At 41.2% G+C, this 22,920-nt stretch overlaps 1 pseudogene; it reads left to right on the top strand.

The window, feature by feature from the left end:
• Nucleotides 1-3,021: 3,021 nt before the first annotated feature.
• Nucleotides 3,022-22,920, top strand: part of LOC121551767 — a 67,748-nt pseudogene continuing 47,849 nt past the window's right edge.

The raw sequence follows: 22,920 nt of genomic DNA, 5'->3' as shown, positions 1-22,920 counted from the left end.
CTGTGTTCATCAATCGATCAGAAAAAATCCTGAATAATATCACGTAGCTAGTGGACCATACAAAAAATCCATCCAATAGGCTTTGTTCAACGAACCATGGTGGAGTTAGTGCCTACAACAAGACGCCATTATTGCCCTCTATTGCTTTAAGTAAATAGTCTAAACCCAGAGGCCCAACATCGCAACGGGAACACTTGCGAAGCAGACTCGGCAGACCAGACCGGGGTTTGAGAAGTCAGAGAGAACTGAAAAATTCTTCCTAGTTGTTAATTTTCTCGAAGTCTAAAGGCACAACCTAGATTTGAGGCCAATGTCTTAAAGGAAAATTCCACCCAAAAACGATATTTTGGTATTTATTTCATTAGTCCATTGTTGATATAGTCCCAAAATGTTTGCTTGCCAAACGCAGCCTCATATGATGCAAAAATGCATCATATGGGCCAGATTTCTGTATTTTGAAAGCTACATATTTTGAAACCTTGATTGCTGACAAGCAAAACAATTTGGGACTAAATCAACAACAGTCTAATGAAACAAACACCAAAAGACCGCTTTTGGGTGGCGTTTTCCTTTAAGTAGCTGAACATGTTATTACTCCAACCTCTTGAAAGTGACAAACTGACACGTTTTCATTTTAGTCAAAAACAACTTTATATCAAAGGAGTGCCTTTTATTTGATGGATGCACATGCACAGTTCGGCGCGAGATTACGGTTAGACCCAATGACTTGTATAAACCCTGGATTGCTGATAATATGTATTGCCCATTGAGAGGCTTTGAAGCCACCGGTCGGCCACATTGAGCCCCACAGTGGACGTGTAATAATACCCATAAAACCTAGTGGTCAAACACGAAAATGGTTCCAATAATTTTTCCACCATTCATTTTTCCCATAGGAGATTTTAGAAACACTTCAAATTAAGTATGTGTTTGGTGTAGGCTTACCTTGGCGTGACGTTTTGATAACCATATAATTCCGTCTCGGACAAGGTGTTTTATGAATATATTTGCCTCAATTTACTCAAAAAAAGTTGAAATGCTAATTAGCAACAGAGAAGACCTCATGCAAGACTACAAATTCCTACAAAGGGGAGAAGACCACTATAAGTCTGGCCATGTGGAGAAGTGTAGCTATAATGAGGGGCAACTTACCGGTTTGGTCAGGGCCAGCATGAGGAATAAAGTTTATCCTGCATCAGTGAGTGTAGCTATTAAGTTAAGTTTGAACATCTTAGCAATACAATGTGTTCTATACAGCTGTCAACATTCTACAAGGAAAGAGACACATAATCAACATTATATAATCAATAACCAGATTACCCTGGATACCAGACATGGATAGCTCAGTTCTAGAATGTTGTAATTGATGAGAATGAATCTAAAAAACACATTTTTATTGTAACCCTGGACAAGCACACCCGATTCAACTTGTCAACTAATCATCAAGCCCTTAATGAGTTGAATGAGGTGTGTTTGTCCAGGGCTACAACGAAAATATGTACTGTTGGGGGTACTGGAGGACCAGGGTTGGGAAACACCGACCTAGAAACACATGGAGGAGAGATGTACAGGCAGAAATGACTGAGAATGGCCTCAACTGGCCTATGCTACTTACAGGAGCCATGGGCTTAAGTCAAGTCAGTCAGTCATTAGTCATGCTCAACAGGTGCAGTCATTGGAACAAAACCGTTTTTGTGGTTCGTGTGGGAAAAATGTTGAGCCCCAACAGCCTGAAGAAACACCTGATGGGAATAATAAGGACCTACTAGTGGAAGTGAACCACAACTAGGCTACTAACTAAAACCTATGGAGGCAAGCCTCACTCACTGGACAACAAGTGGACTCACTCCATTTTCATACAACACAGAGAACACCACTTGTGGCAAATGTTTCCCTAAGAATGCTGAGCTGAAAAATCATATCAGTATTTAGCACTATGTGGATGGGACATTCCTGCTGGGATTGAGGATTTCTCTGGAATGCTCAACTAGATGATCAGGACAGTCTAGGGTACTATTTGCTCGAAATAGGTTTTTCATGGTTTGGGCTAGGGCCCTTAGTTCCAGTGAAGGGAAATCTTAACGCTACAGCATACAATGACATTCTAGACGATTCTGTGCTTCCAACTCTTTTGGGGGAAGGCCCTTTCCTGTTTCAGCATGACAATGCCCCCGTGCACAAAGTGAGGTCCATACAGAAATGGTTTGTCGAGATCGGTGTGGAAGAACTTGACTGGCCTGCAGAGAGCCCTGACCTCAAAATGATACATTATTTTTAAAGGGATGATGACCTTAGATTTCAGCATTTGTGGCCTCCATTTCAGAAAATCCTAATTTACCTAAAATGTCTCCATTGGTTTTATCATCATTGGTGTTACTACTCCTACTGGTTGCACAAAGTTATCATAATGGTAAAAAATATATTTAAAGTCATAAAGCTACCATATTAGTTGATTTAGAATGGGAAGATCTAATCAACAAAAAAAATGACGTTTTTCCAAAATGACATGCCCAAATGCCACCGTAATTCAAAAAACAACCCAGCAGCTAGACATCAACACAATTTTTAGTTGATGCAATGATTTTCTCAGTCAAACACAATACCCAAAATACGCTTTGTGTGTCTATTGTGTACCAGGTCATAATCTTTGGTCTAAAAGTCAACCCTAACAGAGAGCACCTTATCTATCCACTGGGCTACAATATCATCCTCAAAAGCCTGACAAACAAGAAACTAGAGTTTCTGCATGGCCACACCAACAATGTCTCCTGTGTCCAAAAGTGGAAAGTATATTGCCTCATGGTCAGGTCACCTTCATAGGCTTCAAGGTAAAGGACTAATGCTAAGATGTAAGTGTAGCCACCAGTGCAGTAGCCAGTAAGGTATATACACAATAACTTGATCATAAAGAGAAAGAAAAATGGATTTGCAGAAAACTGTGATAAAAGATAATTAGCTAGTTTTCATCATTCTTTGAACAGACTGATGTTATACCATGGGACTTTGCCAAGAGAGGAATCTATGCTCACCTGCAGCTCCAAAAAGCCAAGTTGGAAGGATTGGCCTTCTCCCCCCAATGTCAAGTACCTGGTGACCCTTGGAGGCCAGGATGATGGCAGGTACTAGCCATAGCAACAGATTGTCAAACTTTGTGAAATACTGACATTTGACTCAGATCCTCTGTTATAATATAGTAGTTACAAATAGGCGTATTCATACACTAACTGAATAACTGTGTGTATCTGTATTTTCCATATAGTAGTGTGGAAGCCTCAGCCCACAGTGGTGGTTATTTGGAGTAAACTGGTGAACAACAACGCTTAGGCCTCTACTTCCAGCTTAAACATACTATATGCATTTTATGGACACAGTCAATTTTACAATAATTATATTTTGTTTGTTTTTACTCCTGAACTTCCTCTACCCTAAACCGCTCCGATCATTTTCATGATGTCCATCCACAAGTGACATCTTTGTGTAGGCAGAACATTATGTATATCTAAATAGAGCAATTTTTGTATAATTTTGATTTGGGCACCTTCTAATGAAATGTCACAGCTATAGGCCTATAAGGATATTGATAATCTTCTTGTAGCGACACTCTCCGTGTTTAGGAACTTGATCTTCCCCACAAGATTAGGTCCACTGAATGTCAGACAGGGCAGCTGAAAACAATTGTGAAATGCATTTGGGTAATTATAATATCAGAACATAGAGTGCACTAACACATGGCTATACACAGGGCTCTACGCTGACCTTTTATACAAGGAGCACGTGTGCACCTAAGTTGAAAAATGTAGGCACACACAAAGAAATTTAGAAGCACAATGAAAGATATTTGAGATATTAAAGCTAGAATCCTACATTTTCTGAGGCTACTAAATTTGTAGCTAGGCACATGTGAGTAAAATTGTCACACTGTAGAGCCCTGATACATTTAAAAACATGAATAGTATGACCCTTTGTGAGAGTGCTATTTCCTCAGCATACTGCAGTAAGTCTTGTAGCAGTTTGCAACCTGAATAACTTCCTGTTACTTCATGGTACAGATCCCAGAGGAAGGCAGCTATTTCTACTGTGGCACCAGTGGGGATATCCTGAAAGTCAATCTCAAGACCAAGCTTCTTAATGGGCCGTGGCCCAGTGAAACAGAAATTCAGCAAGGTGGGTTCAAAATAGGAACACGGTAAGACGAGTTTAATATCTGGCTTAGTTAGATAGACTGCAGTACAAACCTCAGAACTCAGCATGCATTTCCCCTTGTTGTCTACAGGGGGTGAACACAATCATAGTGATGAAGACAGGCGACATTTTGGTGGACTCAGGAGATTGCATGTTCACTCTGTTCACTCAAACACATCAAGTGAGTTGAGTGTCTTTAAAGGAGGTCTTTATTCACTTTTATAGTTATTATTTCACTTCAGTAATCCTGTGTGCATCTTCCAAAAGCATCTAAAACACCACTGTACTACAGAATGAATACTACTTGTATTCTTTGGTTTCTACACTATCGACCGGTCTATTGTGTTCCTTTGGCAGGAAGGTTCAGCTGGAGAGGGGGTGACATCCATAGCGCTCCATGGTGAGGGTCACCAGTTCTTTGTGGGCACAGAGGCAACACAGATCTACTGTTTAAACTATGCTGACTTCAAAGAGGAGCTCATCACCTGATCACCACCAGCCATAACAGTACCATGAATGATGTGGACTTTCATTAGTGAGTGACACAACAGGCTAAAATGTCACATCATATACGGCATCACATTCCATATGTGTGCAGGCTCAGTTCCCTACTGAACGCAAATAGGAAACTGATTCTGCGTGACTGGCTGATAATTTTGAAGCCAATTTGCCTTTTTAAATGACAATAGTAGAGGGGGCTATATGATAATTTGCTGTCAAATGTTGTGTGTCCTCTGTAGTAACCTGTTATATTAATGTTAAGTATTATGTTTTCCAATATGGGGTTTCCTTTCCGCTATCCGTAGCCGTTTAAATGTCTGCCATATAACCGTGCTAAGAAAAGCCTCAAGTAGCTTACGCCAGGTGCATTCAGGTAATGTTATTCTAAGTTACAATTAAATACTAAAACGTACTTACGTGTCCGGTGTCATCAATCTAAGAAGCATCCTAAGATACTACATCCTCCAAAGTTTATCATATTCCTGGTCAATAGCTAGATCAATTCCATATGGACTGATAAGTGCTTTAACTTAACATGTATATCTTGGTGTATATCTCACAGTGGCTGGTCTGAGCTCTTTGCCACGTTCTGAGAATGACATCTGGATGTGGCATACGGAAACCTCTAAAGAAGTGCTACATATCCATGTGCCCAACATGACCTAGCTGCAACACTGTGGAGTTCATGATCAGTGGTGGGTTTCCCATTCCATTTCTTAGCAGCACAAACTCTGGGGCTTTCTATTATAATGCAAATGCATTCCTCTGTTCACTCCTCTGGTGGTGATTTAGTTGGGTAACAACAGTTGAAAGGAAAACAATACTTTCTGTCACGCATTCGTGTTTGTATTCCTCCCAGTCATTGACTTTGTGTTGTTTTCTTTCAGCCTGGAATCATGGTAAGATCCATGACTTCACTCCTGAGACTGGCAGGCTGATGATGACTGTGCACAATGCCCACAGCATGGGTGTGAGTGACAGCCATCGCCACCACCAGAGACTGCAAGAGGATTGCCAGTGGGGAGGGGAGGGACAGGTAAAGATCAAGAAGATAAAGCACCATGGAGATAAAGATAAACAACAATGATGGAGATGAAGGACCATCAGTATTACAAAGTACAAATAGGGTCGCTGTTGATAATGGCAGACCCTGGCCGTGAACCCACTCTCCAAGGGTGTCAAGGAGAGTTGGGATATGCAAAAAAAAAAAATCTCCAATTCACACGTGTATTAATACACACTTGTACATGTGTGAAATAGGACAAATATAAGCACCCACCCCCCAATTTGTTTTTATAGATACCTGCATGCATTAGAAGGTAATAAAAAAAATTTAAACAAGCATTGCATGCCTTGGCTCATGTTTATTCATAACAGAATCTGCTTACAATGCTATTGATATGAAGATGGGACTAATAGTTTAACAAATACTAACAGTGGACCTATGGCAGTCTCTATGGGGGTGCCACAGGGTTCAATTCTTGGGCCGACTCTTTTCTCTGTGTATATCAATGACATCGCTCTTGCTGCTGGTGACTCTCAGATCCACCTCTACGCAGACGACACCATTTTGTATACATCTGGCCCTTCATTGGACACTGTGTTAACAAACCTCCAAACGAGCTTCAATGCCATACAACACTCCTTCAGTAGCCTCCAACTGCTCTTAAACACTAGTAAAACTAAATGCATGCTCTTCAACCGAACGCTGCTTGCACCCGCCCACCCGACTAGAATCACTACTCTCGACGGGTCTGACCTAGAGTATGTGGACAACTACAAATATCTAGGTGTCTGGTTAGACTGTAAACTCTCCTTCCAGACTCACATTAAGAATCTCCAATCCAAAGTTAAATCTAGAATCGGTTTCCTATTTCGCAACAAAGCCTCCTTCACTCATGCTGCCAAACTTGCCCTCGTAAAACTGACTATCCTACCGATCCTTGACTTCGGCGATGTCATTTACAAAATAGCCTCCAACACTCTACTCAGCAAATTGGATGTAGTCTATCACAGTGCCATCCGTTTTGTCTCCAAAGCCCCATATACTACCCACCACTGTGACCTGTACGCTCTTGTTGGCTGGTCCTCACTACATATTCGTCGCCAAACCCACTGGCTCCAGGCCATCTATAAATCACTGCTAGGCAAATCCCCGCCTTATCTTAGCTCATTGGTCACCATAGCAACACCCACCCGTAGTCTGCGCTCCAGCAGGTATATCTCACTGGTCATCCCCAAAGCCAACACCTCCTTTGGCCGCCATTCCTTCCAGTTCTCTGCTGCCAATGACTGGAACAAATTGCAAAAATCTCTGAAGCTGGAGACACTTATCTCCCTCACTAACTTTAAGCATCAGTTGTCAGAGCACCTTACCGATCACTGCACCTGTACACAGCCCATCTGAAATTAGCCCGCCCAACTACCTCATCCCTATATTGTTATTTATTTTGCTCATTTGTACCCCAGTATCTCTATTTGCACATCATCTCTTGCACATCTATCATTCCAGTGTTAATACTAATTGTAATTATTTTGCACTATAGCCTATTTATTGCCTTACCTCCATAACTTGCTACATTTGCACACACTGTATATATATATGTATTTCTGTTGTATTTTTGACTTTGTTTTGTTTTACCCCATATGTAACTCTGTGTTGTTGTTTTTATCGCACTGCTTTGCTTTATCTTGGCCAGGTCGCAGTTGTAAATGAGAACTTGTTCTCAACTGGTTTACCTGGTTAAATAAAGGTAAAATAAAAAATAAAAAAATTTAAACACAGTGAAACAGATAGAAGTAGCAAATATGTGTTAGAGTCTCTAGTCTTGTTTTTATTCCCATCTCTTTGAGTCAGGCCATTGACATGGCTATTGTCTTGTTCTGTCCAGGTGTGGGAGATCCTGCAGGGAACAAAAGGCTTCTGGAAACCATGAAGGAGAATAAGGCCTCTGTCAACTGCATTAAGATCAAGAGCAATGACAAGGAGTGTGTTACTGCCAGCTCAGACGTGGCCTACATCATCTAGGACCTGGTGTAAGACACCATTACACAAAATATACAAATATTCACATTACTGAATTGTTTAGCAATTCAGATAAATCAGGTTTTGCAACCGGATTCCGTTTCACTGTGTTATTTTGAATTATTTTCAAGCCATTTTGTGAAGAATGGTCCTGGCCAACACTGTTTAGAAGTTTCTGCTACCACCCTGAGGAGTACCAGATCATCACTAGTGGCACAGACAGAAAGGTCCATCCACCACCACAGTAGGATATAGAAGAGCATTTACTAACGGAGAATTCAACTAATTTCTGATTGGGTTAATGACTACCATAGTATTTCTTTACATTTATTGCCATGGGTTTTGAAACACAATGGATGATTGATTGCACAGTGAGTCGGGTGTGAGCGCCATCTTCTTGCCACTCGTCATATTTTAGCGCCAGATGTCATAGTAGTGTAATGCAGTGACAATGACAATGACAGTGCATTGTATTCATTCTCTGCTAAGGGATTGTTTGTTCCTAAAGCAGACTGCATAGCTATGACTCAGGCAACCAGATGGTCTCTGTGGCCCACATCTAGGATGATGATTACTTCTTCACAGCACCATGGCAAAATGTGGTGCCCCTGGGCCCCAAATGTGGTAGGCCGGCCCTGCTCAATAGTGCTGAGGGATTAACGGATTCTTTGGTTATTACACAACTAATTGTCCAACTTCGGTTCAATTACTTGAATTCCATTGAAATAGTTTTTTTGTGCATGCGTCGTTTCTCTAGAGAAAAATCTAAATCATTCACAAGAGAAATCAAGTCAAGAACTATGTGGGATGCTGGCCTGAAGGGAGTTGTAGTTTACATTAAGTAAATATTCAACCTAGTTCAGCGCAGAAACATGGTAATTAAGTACAATGACCATAATCCATTGTGCCCATTTCCGACAGAGATTGAAACACTTTCACGCTTGCTATGTTAGATACACACAGACAGCATGAGAGAGGAATGTACACAACACAACTATGAGAGAGAGGGAAGAACTACAGTGGGTAAAAAAAAGTATTTAGTCAGCCACCAATTGTGCAAGTTCTCCCACTTAAAAAGATGAGAGAGGCCTGTAATTTTCATCATAGGTACACGTCAACTATGACAGACAAAATGAGAAAAAAAAATCCAGAAAATCACATTGTAGGATTTTTAATGAATTTATTTGCAAATTATGGTGGAAAATAAGTATTTGGTCAATAACAAAAGTTTCTCAATACTTTGTTATATACCCTTTGTTGGCAATGACACAGGTCAAACGTTTTCTGTAAGTCTTCACAAGGTTTTCACACACTGTTGCTGGTATTTTGGCCCATTCCTCCATGCAGATCTCCTCTAGAGCAGTGATGTTTTGGGGCTGTCGCTGGGCAACACAGACTTTCAACTCCCTCCAAAGATTTTCTATGGGGTTGAGATCTGGAGACTGGCTAAGCCACTCCAGGACCTTGAAATGCTTCTTACGAAGCCACTCCTTCGTTGCCCGGGCGGTGTGTTTGGGATCATTGTCATGCTGAAAGACCCAGCCACGTTTAATCTTCAATGCCCTTGCTGATGGAAAGAGGTCTTCACTCAAAATCTCACGATACATGGCCCCATTCATTCTTTCCTTTACACAGATCAGTCGTCCTGGTCCCTTTGCAGAAAAACAGCCCCAAAGCATGATGTTTCCACCCCCATGCTTCACAGTAGGTATGGTGTTCTTTGGATGCAACTCAGCATTCTTTGTCCTCCAAACACGACGAGTTGAGTTTTTAACAAAAAGTTATATTTTGGTTTCATCTGACCATATGCCATTCTCCCAATCCTCTTCTGGATCATCCAAATGCACTCTAGCAAACTTCAGACGGGCCTGGACATGTACTGGCTTAAGCAGGGGGACACATCTGGCACTGCAGGATTTGAGTCCCTGGTGGCGTAGTGTGTTACTGATGGTAGGCTTTGTTACTTTGGTCCCAGCTCTCTGCAGGTCATTCACTAGGTCCCCCCATGTGGTTCTGGGATTTTTGCTCACCGTTCTTGTGATCATTTTGACCCCCACGGGGTGAGATCTTGCGTGGAGCCCCAGATCGAGGGAGATTATCAGTGGTCTTGTATGTCTTCCATTTCCTAATAATTGCTCCCACAGTTGATTTCTTCAAACCAAGCTGCTTACCTATTGCAGATTCAGTCTTCCCAGCCTGGTGCAGGTCTACAATTTTGTTTCTGGTGTCCTTTGACAGCTCTTTGGTCTTGGCCATAGTGGAGTTTGGAGTGTGACTGTTTGAGGTTGTGGACAGGTGTCTTTTATACTGATAACAAGTTCAAACAGGTGCCATTAATACAGGTAACGAGTGGAGGACAGAGGAGCCTCTTAAAGAAGTTACAGGTCTGTGAGAGCCAGAAATCTTGCTTGTTTGTAGGTGACCAAATACTTATTTTCCACCATAATTTGCAAATAAATTCATTAAAAATCCTGATTTTCTGGATTTTTTTTCTCAATTTGTCTGTCATAGTTGACGTAATGAAAATTACAGGCCTCTCTCATCATTTTAAGTGGGAGAACTTGCACAATTGGTGGCTGACTAAATACTTTTTTCCCCACTGTAGTAAAATGATTTCCTCAGACAGCCTTGCAGTATATTTAGGCAGGCTAGCCTAGCTATGTAGGATGACTAGGAGCACAGATAACTTTGTCTGGCTGGCTGGCTGCTACTGCCTGAGCAGAGACGAGATGACTAAGGAATGAAAAATAAAGTCATCAATTAAAAACTAATATACACAACTGAAATATTTTATTATTTCATAGTAATTTCCTATTTTTCGATTGATGTATACTCAATGTGGACCTGACAGAGACAATGGAATATTTAGGTTATTGAATGTTCACTATTTTGGGCTTTGGAATTTCCATTAAAAAGCTCTAAAATCATTTTAATGTCATTATTTGATCATGCATTTAAATGTTTAAAAAATAAATCGAAACCGAAAACCGTGATTATTTTTTAATTAGTCACTTTCACTCAGATATCATATCAGTCATGGCATAATGTGTAGAATTGCTGGATATTAGCTTATAAACAGCAAAAATGTCTCTCCACCCATGGTAAAATTGATAGAATTGCAGGAAATTAGCCGTAAAACTGCACATTTGTTCTCTCTGCCGCATAGCAAAATCAGTACAATTGTATGAAATGTTATAAAATTGCAACATTTTCTCTCACAGAGTTTAGTACCTGAGTGCGTCACAATGAATAAATGAAGGTTGGGTTTGGATTACAATTATTTCAACAATTCATGCCCCCTTTTGCCAAGCTCCACATGCAAATCCGTCCCCAACTAGCTAGCTACCTAACAAACTGGCTAATGTAAGCCTACCTCAATACAACAACTCAGATTCAGCTTGGAAACGCTAACATTTCAAAAGAAGGAAAATAATTCGTAGGAACACCTTTCGTCATGATTGTGATAGTGCCAGATTGACTTTAGATGCAGTATAACTTTAGCCAGCTAACTAAGATCGAGGGGACTAGCAGCAATAGGTATTTTGTATAATTTTGACCCATTTTGAGTCAATCATGTGTTCTCTACTCCAACAATTAATCCACAGATAGCGCAAGCAGTGTGGTCAGCATGTTACATGCTGACTAGAACGGGCATGCGCATGCGTGCGCCATTGTGCGCATGTTGATTTTGTCCATCCACACCAGACGCGATCAGGACGTGCTGGTTGAAATATCAAAACGAACTCTGAACCACCTATATTCAATTTGGGGACAGGTCGAATTGCATGAAACATTCATGGCCATTTAGCTAGCTAGCTTGCTGTTGCTAGCTAATTTGTCCTGGGATATAAACATTGGGTTGTTATTTTACCTGAAATGCACAAGGTCCTCTACTCCGACAATTAATCCACAGAGAAAAGGGTAAACCAAGTTAGTTTCTAGTAATCTCTCCTCCTTCAGTCTTCTTCTTCTGACTTTATATGGCGGTTGGCATCCAACTTTAAGGTGCATTATCACCACCGACTGGAGTTTGGAGATCAGTTCAGCTTTCAATCACCCATGTGGGTATATGCTCCTAAAAACCAATGATGAGATGGGAGAGGTGGGAGTTGCAGCGCGTCAAGCTTAAAAAATAGAACAGAGTTCTATTTTAGCACCTGGCTACACAGACGCTCGTTGACGTGCATGAGCTGTTTGGATGAAATTATTGAGTAACATGTATGTGTAAATTTAATTTGTAACGCGAGCGGTGTGGTCAGCATATTAGAATCACCTTTGGCAGCGATTACAGCTTTGAGTTTTTCTGGGTCAACAACACCTCATAAGATTGCCTGCTGCAGTTGTTCAAGAGATGAACAGTGAAAGCCATCTTGGAGAATGTCTGGGACAAACAGCAGAGAATTGGAATTTGGGGTGAAATCCACCCTTTGACTACATTTTTCACACTCAGGATAAATGTATTTACAAGCATGATTAACCTCAGAGATTAGTTATATTATCTACTTCCAATCATAGGTCCTCTTTTTGAGATTTTCCCTATGACCTTCACACGTCAGAACCAATACAAGTTTTATCTAATTGCAGGTTATCAGGGTCAAAGTCCTTGTTATCCACCAAGCCTGGAGGATAATTTTTTCACATTCCACTGGTCAGAGTCCGGAGTCGGTCCATAACTCATCATCTGTTGAGACACTGCATTCTCCAACACCTTACTCACCAACCCTCAGACACAGGGAATAAGACAACAACCACATAAGTATACCCATGCATGCGATGGCAGGCCCCAAGATGGTGGCTGCTATGGTTTTCCATTTACCAAACATTTTATCAAACCACCCTATCAAAGATGTATTAACTCCTGAGTTCTCAGCCCATTCTTCACTTAGAGCAGTCAATCCTGCAAGAGCTCTGCACCGCCCTTTTCTGCCAGCAACATATCTAGAGCCAACCTATTTGGCCAAGTCATGAGCGAGGTGGCGGATAATTGATCTGAGATTCCCCTCACTGCATCTCTAGTCTGGTTCACAAACCGCTGTTGGCTGTAATATATCTAATTAATCCAATCCACATTTTTATTGATTGTTACCCACCAAAAGAATGTTGTAGTAAATCCTTCTCCTACTTGATTCATAGCTTTGTATTCATCCGGTAACCCCCTTGGTATCCCAATTGTATCCATCCAAATTGTGCTATTTTCCTTCTGGTCAAAACTCCTCCTACATCTGTTTAACCCTTTCCTTGGTTTCCGGTCACTAATTCTAACTGGCTGAACCAGTAGAACCAGGGCGCAGGTACCTACCCACCCTTTTGGCAATATCTGCCTTATACGGCCTTTACTGGTACACGCCCACCACACATCGGTTACAGGGGCTGTAAGGTTCAGAATTCTCTCCTGTGCTTCCGAACCTAAGTAATGTCACATTACTACTATTTCCAATTGACAATTCGTAATGTCTTTGTTTCTCTTTGCCCCCCATCTGGATGTCCATTCCCGCACGGTCTCATATCCCCGTCCCCAAGTGTGTTTAAACACTTGAGTCCAGGAACAATCCGCCTAGGGGCCAATCACAAATATGATGGGGTATTATTCCATTCTGTTGCTTGTTGACATGTACCCCACCCGTTGGCTACGTCCCTAACCCTTATTTTGAATCCTACAGTCTGCCCTTCTCTGACTCCTATTTTGTAAGTTACTCTTCCCTGACGGTCAGTATGTCAGGTCGCTTCTCTCTTACTTCTTAACAATGGTAAGGGCATAGCGGAATTGGTGCGGGGTGGTGGTGGATCTTGACATATCAGGACCATTGCTGAGACTATGATGCAGCTCAGGGTTACCCATATTCCCAAAAACCGCCAACCCTCTCCTGCCCTTCGTCTTCCTGCTTGGTACCACCCCATACTCACACCCCTAAGAACACACTACAGTGATGATAGGGGTAGGAGATCTTCGTTAACAGAGGTGATCCCCAGACCCTATTGGTCCAGTTCTTCTCTCTAACTCTGCGTGTGTTCAGATGTGCTTGTATGTGTTCTTACCTTTTTGCAGTGGGTAACGTGGACACAGGTTGCTCTTTCTGCTATTCTAATGGCAAAGGCGGTGTCTAATATAACCTGATAGGGCCCTTCCCAACAGGCCTGCTTCCAGTCTTTCTTCTTTAGGGACTGGATCCACACCAGTCACCTGGTTGGATAGAGTGGGTCACCTTCTCCTTTAGTTCACATGTGGGGCACAAAACCTTTGACATACGGGTGTGGTTAATAAACAACCTTCTCATGTGTTCTGCTAGGGTGCTCTCAGTTTCTATCTCCGTTTCTTCTGTATGGTCTACCAAATACTTTCTCAAATGGCAATAACCCTTCTTTATCTGGAGTTCTCCTGATCGTCATTAATACTATCGGTAGACATTGTACCCCATTTCTTCCTGCGCTCCTGTGTGTTTTCCTTAACCCCTCTCTAATCATACTGTTCACATTAGTATTTTCTTTCTAGACCGTATCCAAATGTATATATTTTTTAAAAATTATTTAGTCCTCTCCTCCGTCTAGTTATCTTTAATCCTACCATCTACCATCATCCCCCCTGTTGACACATGGCTCTGCCCATGTGTCAATATTGCCACTTCTCTAAACGATCACTTAGGTAATATTGGTAAATTATCCCTATGCCATATCCCTTCTTTTTGAGACTGCCCCTTGCTTCTTTATCGCTCCTTGCTTCTTTATCGCTCCGCCCACTTCCTTTGTCCATTATGGCAGCAAAATTCGACTTTCACTCAGTTCAGAATCAATAGTAATACAATCAATCAATCCCTTATCTTGTAAAAACACTCATGTTTAGTTTGAACTCTGTTCAACCCCGGCTCTCCCGGGCTTGACCTGAAGACTGATGGTTAGACATGACAGGTCCATACTTAAATCTTTCAAACATACACAAACACAGGAAATGACCCAGTTCAGTTATTTGCCTAGCAAAAAAAGAATTTTAACTCTATGTTCGTGATTAACCCAGTTTTATCTCATAGTCCACTAAAGAAATCTCCCTCATCAAAAGCTAAGACTGTTAGGGAAGTGAGCAACCTTTTTTTGTACCTCTATGAATTGTTCCTCCACCTCGGAGTTCCAAATGATTTTATCATGGGCTGCCATTGCCTTCCCATAGATAAGATCACTTTATTTACCAGTATGCAGTGCATAATGGGGTACCCACGCTCCAAGTATAGCAGTTTTCCTGGATGAGTTTAACGTTCGCCCCTCCTGAGTTATGGTATGTCCTACGTAAATCACCTTGCTCTGCCAGAGCTGAAGTTTCCTTTTGTTAACTTTGTCCCTGTTCTGCCATAAAGGTTAACAATTGGAGTGTATCTTTCTTACATCCCTCTTGAGTGGGATTAGCCAATAGAATATCATCTACATAAATTAACATTTGTCTTCCTTCCTGAGGTTCAAACTTTCCCAAATTCCTAGTTATAGCCTGGGAAAAGATTGTAGGACTTTCCGAGTAGCCTTGTCTCATCCTAGCGTAAGTCCATTTCCTTCCCTGGAATGTAAAGCCAAACCACCCCTGACTATCTGGATGAACTGGGATACTAAAGAAAGCATAAGCTAAATCAATCACCATGAAATAGGAGTTTTCTGGTTTCAATTGGTTCAGCAAAGTATGTGGATCTGGTACACATGGAGCTCTGGGAATTATATTTTTATTAACCCCCTGCAAGTCCATGACCATCCTCCAGTCGGCGCTGGGTGCCGCTTTTTTAACAGGAAATACTGGAGAGTTGCATTGTGCCTCATCTCCAGGAATGATCACCCCTCCCTTAAGTAAATGCTCAAACGTAGGTGTTATCCCTTTTATTGCTTCTGGCTTCTTAGGATATTGCTTTTGGTATGGCCTGTGATCGGATCGCAGAACCACTTGCACTGGAGCTACTCCCTTAATTAGCCCCACATCGGCAGGTCCTTGTGACCATAATTTGAACGGAATTGCTGCTAACTCATCTTCCTGTTCCTGAGTTAAGAAAATATCTTCCTGTCATTTGTCAAAACTTGTCTCTAGGTGGACCCCGGGTTGGGTTTTTGCTCTCCAATTCAACTCTCTTTTGTATCTCCCAGTGGAGTGGCTATAGTGATCCCCATTTGGTGCACTCTGCCAGTCAGTGATGTTCTTACCCTGCATTACCCATTTTCCTAGTGATAACCATTCCTCTGAAGGAAACATGGGGGCTCCACCTTTCTCTGTACAGTCTCTGGCTCTGTGGTCCCAACCCCACCTCTACAGCTGCACGTGTGTTATCATAGTGAACCCATTTTAATGCAATTGTTCTTTCTGTGGTTTTGAACAATTCTTCCTCATAAACTGGGTCAGGGCCTGGGTGCTCATTATACCACAATGTACAGTGTAAGTCATCTACGTCATCTTGGTTGGTCCAGTCACAAAATCATTTGCGAGGTCTACCAGTGATTTAGGTATGTCTGTAAGTCCTCCTCTCAGCAAATCCTGGCTATACCAATAGCATGGTTGGTAAGTTTATTTGAACAGTGAGAGACAGAATAACAACAAAAAAATCCAGAAAAACGCATGTAAAAAATGTTATAAATTGATTTGCATTTTAATGAGGGAAATAAGTATTTGACCCCTCTGCAAAACATGACTTACTACTTGGTAGCAAAACCCTTGTTGGCAATCACAGAGGTCAGACGTTTCTTGTAGTTGGCCACCAGGTTTGCCCACATCTCAGGAGGGATTTTGTCCCACTTTCGAGGCTGATGTTTGGCAACTCGAACCTTCAGCTCCCTCCACATATTTTCTATGGGATTAAGGTCTGGAGACTGGCTAGGCCACTCCATGACCTTAATGTGCTTCTTCTTGAGCCACTCCTTTGTTGCCTTGGCCGTGTGTTTAGGGTCATTGTCATGCTGGAATACCCACCCACGACCCATTTTCAATGCCCTGGCTGAGGGAAGGAGGTTCTCACCCAAGATTTGACAGTACATGGCCCCGTCCATCGTCCCTTTGATGCGGTGCAGTTGTCCTGTCCCCTTAGCAGAAAAACACCCCCAAAGCATAATGTTTCCACCTCCATGTTTGACGGTGGGGATGGTGTTCTTGGGGTCATAGGCAGCATTCCTCCTCCTCCAAACACGGCGAGTTGAGTTGATGCCAAAGAGCTCGATTGTGGTCTCATCTGACCACAACACTTTCACCCAGCAAACTTCAGACGGCCCTGTATATGTGCTTTCTTGAGCAGGGGGACCTTGCGGGCGCTGCAGGATTTCAGTCCTTCACGGCGTAGTGTGTTACCAATTGTTTTCTTGGTGACTATGGTCCCAGCTGCCTTGAGATCATTGACAAGATCCTCCCGTTTAGTTCTGGGCTGATTCCTCACCGTTCTCATGATCATTGCAACTCCACGAGATGAGATCTTGCATGGAGCCCCAGGCCGAGGGAGATTGACAGTTCTTTTGTGTTTCTTCCATTTGCGAATAATTGCACCAACTGTTGTCACCTTCTCACCAAGCTGCTTGGCGATGGTCTTGTAGCCCATTCCAGCCTTGTGTAGGTCTACAATCTTGTCCCTGACATCCTTGGAGAGCTCTTTGGTCTTGGCCATGGTGGAGAGTTTGGAATCTGATTGATTGATTGCTTCTGTGGACAGGTGTCTTTTATACAGGTAACAAGCTGAGATTAGGAGCACTCCCTTTAAGAGTGTGCTCCTAATCTCAGCTCGTTACCTGTATAAAAGACGCCTGGGAGCCAGAAATCTCTCTGATTGAGAGGGGGTCAAATACTAATTTCCCTCAATAAAATGCAAATCAATTTATAATATTTTTGACATGCGTTTTTCTCGATTTGTTTGTTGATATTCTGTCTCTCACTGATCAAATAAACCTACCATTAAAATTATAGACTGATCATTTATTTGTCAGTGGGCAAACGTACAAAATCAGCAGGGGATCAAATACTTTTTTCCCTCACTGTATGCCTTCATACCCCTCTCAGTCGGTGTTACAGCTACGTTCAACTGAGTCATAGCATCTCTTCCTAGTAGATTCATTGGATATAGGCTTGATATCAGTACGGGTATGCATACTTCTACTGAATTTTCATGTTGTAAAATCACAGGAGCTGATAATCGCTCTATAAATTGATGGCCTGAGGCAGAGCATACTAGGAATTTTTCCCCCCTTTAAATGTCATATTTCATTCATTAGCCAATATATTCCCTTACTCCGCATAAGTAAGCTGTGCTATTTTATCCCATGCATCTATTAAAAACATTTGTTTGAGACTTTGTCTCCTACTCTCCCCTTAACATAATACAATAGGAGACTTCCATCAATCCTGGAAAAAAACTCCCACTCAGAAGACACTAGATAATACCATGTTTCATTAAGTTCACTACACCTTCTACTATAAACCTATAACCCCTTTCTATAACTTTAATCATCACAACCTGTTGCATTGATGTTTTAAAATATAAACCTATTGTTTAATATCCTCATAACATACAAAAAATGTTTACTTCTTCATCAGCCTAATAGTAACAACTATCTCCTATTGTTCAACATATCATAAACAGATTATCGTTTTTAGAATTAATGAACTGTCTGCATAACTCACTGTTGTTTAAAACGATATAATGTAATAATAATAATTGCCAGTTATCAAATAACATTCCATATTCAACTATCTAGACATGTTCTTCATATCATCCCAATGCTTCCTACATATGTCAATATAGCCTAACTATCACTACTTCCTTTCACCCTTTTACGAAATCATGTCATTAGTAAATTGTCTCCACAAATCAATACTACCTAATAACATATTTTCATTCAACTAAATAGAAATAATTATTTTATTTTATTTTAATACCAGTCTTATTAAACAATCCAATTCAACATTAATTCAACATGTCTCATCACCCAATTAACTTACTTACTTTGTAAACCCTCTACAATATCTATTATTCTCTATCGCTAACTTTCCATATAACGGTACATTAACGGATGACAAATTATTTTTAAATTATAGTCAAAACAAACCAAACATCTATTCACAGATGCAACTTTAATTACTATGTTCTACCATCTGCTATGTGTTGGTAAGAAAATCTCTCCCGTATAATGTTATAAATTCACCTAGTGATCTAGGTCAATAGCATCAATGTAAAAGTTTTGCTTTCTGTCCCTACCTGGGTTTGATCCAGGAACCCTCTACACCAGGGGTGTCAAACTCATTTTAGCTCAGGGGCCACATGGAGGAAAATCTATTCCCAAGTGGGCCGGACCGGTAAAATCATGGTATATATAATTTAAAAACAACAACTTCAGATTATTTTCTTTGTTTTAATACGATCAACATAAAACATAAAGCTGGAGCCTGAGGACAGTGTGTCCAAAATAGTACAAGCACAACATCACTATTAATCATAAAACACCTCAAGTTTGTTTGAAAATTCTAAAGAAAAAGAACACACAAACACACAATGCCTCAGTGATTCACAGAACTGTTTCACAGATCACAGAACTATATCAGGGTGTAATTTCTCAGGCAGAAAAGTAGATAAAAATAATGAAATCCTGTTCCCCAAACAAGTGCAAGAACCACAGAGTCAAGAATAGGTTAAATATACAAATAAAATAAATTAAAAAGAATAGCACATCAACATAAAAACATATAAACATAAAGCTGGAGCCTGAGGACAGTGTGTCCAAAAGCACAACATCACTATTAATCATAAAACACCTCAAGTTATTTGAAAATTCTGAGGACAAAGAACACACAAACTATATCAGGGTGTCTCATGCAGCACTTTAAGTGGGGTTGCATAGTTTATTTGACTCCTGATACCTGGCATCTTTTAGCTTTCACCAGCGCATCAATATCAGGCGTCACATCCTGAGTGGCAGCCAACTTCAGGATGTGATTCAAGTGCTTGTGCGTGAGCCTTGAGCGCAGCTTTGTTTTATTTATGCTCATTACAGAGAAAACTTGCTCACAAAGATATGTGGTTCCAAACATGCACAACAGTTTTGCAGCGAGGGCTGTCAAGTTGGGGTAACCTGGCAAGAGATTCTGATCAAATGTGTCCAAGCCAGCTGCGGCAAATTTGCCCTTCAAATCCGCGTCACACTGCAAGTCTATTATTTCAAGTTGGATGCTGACGGGCAGATCAGAGGGATTCACAGTGAATGGTGAGCAAAAAACATTGAAGTCTTTCTCCAGTTCACCAAAAATCTGAAAGCGTTGCTCAAACTCCCGTAACAGTCCCGTTATTTTATCTTTGAACCGCTTCATGTCTGCCACATGTTGGGTCGCGCACACATTTTTCAGACAGGGGAAGTGAGCTGCATCACCACCGGCGAGTTGCGTCTCCCACAATGACAGCTTCAACTTGAAAGAACGTATGCTGTCATAATACTGCGTGACAACTTTGTTGCGCCCTTGCAGCTGTTTGTTCAAGTTATTCAGGTGCTCTGTAACATCCACCATAAATGCAAGGTCCTGCATCCATTCTGCGGAATGAAATTCTAACACTGGTTTGCCCTTTTCTTCCATGAACTGTTCAATTTCTTCTCGTAAATCAAATAAATGCCTCAGCACAGCACCTCGGCTTAACAATCTTACCTCAGTGTGGAATGGCAGGCCATAGATGTGGTCTTTCTCTCTGAGAAGGCTGTCAAACTGACGGTGATTCAGGCTTCTGGATCGGATGAAATTAACAGTTTGGATGACCACCTTCATGACGTTATCCATCTTTAATGACTTGCAACACAAAGCCTCCTGGTGCAAAATACAGTGAAAAGTCCAAAAATCACATCCTCCATTTGCAGATTGCACTTTCTCTCTGAACTTTGTCACAACTCCTGCTTTTTTCCCCCGATCATTGGAGGGCGCACCATCTGTAGCCAGGCTGACAGCGCGGGACCAGTCCACTCCGACCCTGTCCAGCGCGCTGACGAGTGCGGTGAAAATATCAGCTGCTGTCGTTGTATCTGTCATCGGCACCAACTCCACGAACTCCTCGGTGACGGTCAATGTGTCATCAACTCCGCGGATGAAAATGGCCAGTTGTGCAACATCTGTAATGTCCGTGCTTTCATCAATTGCAACCGAAAACGCAATAAATGACTTTACTTTTTGCTTCAACTGGCTGTCCAAATCCACTGAAAGATCGGAAATCCTGTCTGCAACTGTTTCTTGTCAGGCTGATATTTGCAAAAGCCTGGCGCTTTTCAGGGCACACAATCTTTGCTGCCTTCATCATGCATGTTTTTATAAATTCACCCTCACTAAATGGTTTTGAAGCCACTGTGATTTCATTAGCAATGAGGTAGCTAGCTTTCACTGCAGCGTCACTGATGTCTCGGCTGTGAGTAAACACAGACTGCTGTTTCTTCAGACCCGCCAACAGTTCATTCACCTTCTCTCTTCTCCGCTGTCCTTGAAAGTTGTAATATTTGTCGGCATGAAGACTCACATAGTGGCGACGAAGGTTATATTCTTTCAGCACTGCAACATGCTGTGAACACACCAAACAAGCTTTCCCATTCAATTCCGTGAATAAATAAGAGGATGACAATTTTTCTTGGAACACTCTGCACTCTGCGTCCACTTTTCTCTTTTTTGACAGAGACATATTGGGGCAATGAGGGTGCCAAAGCACATAATGTTAAAAGTAGAAGCCGTAATAAATATTGCGGGCAAAACAAAGTAGCTCATCCGGACTGGCTGCACTTGCTTGACCTACTTGCTCTGCCCCGGTATAACAGTTTGCTTGCTTAACACAATTGCTATTGCGCCATCCAGTGGACGCAATTGGAACAGCAGTTTCTTTTATTGAAAAATTGCAGCAAATTTTTATACTTTACAAAATCATCTCGCAGGCCGGATTAAACCCGTTTGCGGGCCTGATCCGGCCCGCGGGCCGGACGTTTGACACCCCTGCTCTACACACATCCACAACATTCACCATCGAAACACTGTTACCCGTTGCTCCACAAAATCCGCAATCCTTGCAAAGCAAGGTAAACAACTACTTCCATGTCGCATAGCAAGTTACGTCACCACTCTAAACGTAACTAGTTCGCAACACTAACTAGCTAGCCCTTTCATACCAAACATCCAACCCCCTATGACTTCCTTTTCCACAGCAACCATTGATCCTCGTACATCTAACGTAACCCATAATATCCCTTACAGCGCTCTCACGTTTCAGCAAGCCCCAATGGTTAATGCCCGCAGACAAAAAACATGGACATTCTTCCATTTTTTACTAGTAGACAAAATAAAACACACTCTCAAACAGCGTTCTGCATTTACCTCTATCATAGGGTTTAAAAACTAACGTAACAACATTAACCATCCTAAATTGCTGTAGTAACGTCATGTTTGGTTCAGTTTATCACCAATCCTCCATTATTAGAATACATCAGATCTAGGTAAATATCCTTTCTAAGTAGTCTAGAAGTAACACCAAACACTTGCTGTAATTTACCATCATATATTGAATTCATATCCATATTCAATAGTCCACATTACAACTCTTTTCTCAGTAGTTTTTAAACTATCAACTCATTCAGCAACACAAAAATAATTATTTTACTCCCCCCACTATTCTTGTTGAATAAATGAGTCGTTACTAAAATTCCCTTACTATATTACCTCTGCTCCGAAATAATAAGATAGAAATTATGCTTAATCTATTTCTATCAGATGATCTATGTACTGCCCCGTCTTTGGGCGCGCAAGCCAGCACTTATATATTCTTCCACTTTTACCTAATCTCTAGTAATCAATTATCCACACATAACATTCATCATATTTTAGTATATTAATATCAACTAAACCATTCGTATTTCTAATGATTCTTTATTGTCACAAGTTAATTGACCATAATCTAGTTCCAATCGGAACAACAACGTTACTACCTAGACTCTGCCCCTCAGTCATAAAATCCTCCTAGAATCCTATAGACTGGTCACTATTCCCTGAACTAACATCTCACACTATTCTATGACAAGCAGTGTTTTTACAAACCCCAATATATCATTATATCAACCACTTATTCTCAAAACTTTAGATTAACTCTTCCCATATTCACATGACTTTCATATCACATTCACACAACGCTATTTCCCAATTTTTCAATATCAATTAGACCATAATCCTACATTACTTCTACATTTCCCAAGTATAATGTCCCCCTGAA

Source organism: Coregonus clupeaformis, unplaced genomic scaffold (genome assembly GCF_020615455.1).
Source record: "Coregonus clupeaformis isolate EN_2021a unplaced genomic scaffold, ASM2061545v1 scaf0010, whole genome shotgun sequence".
In the NCBI taxonomy this organism is placed as follows: Eukaryota; Metazoa; Chordata; class Actinopteri; order Salmoniformes; family Salmonidae; genus Coregonus; species Coregonus clupeaformis.
The sequence above is the reverse complement of the archived record's forward strand: the minus strand, read 5'-3'. Positions and strand labels throughout refer to the sequence as shown.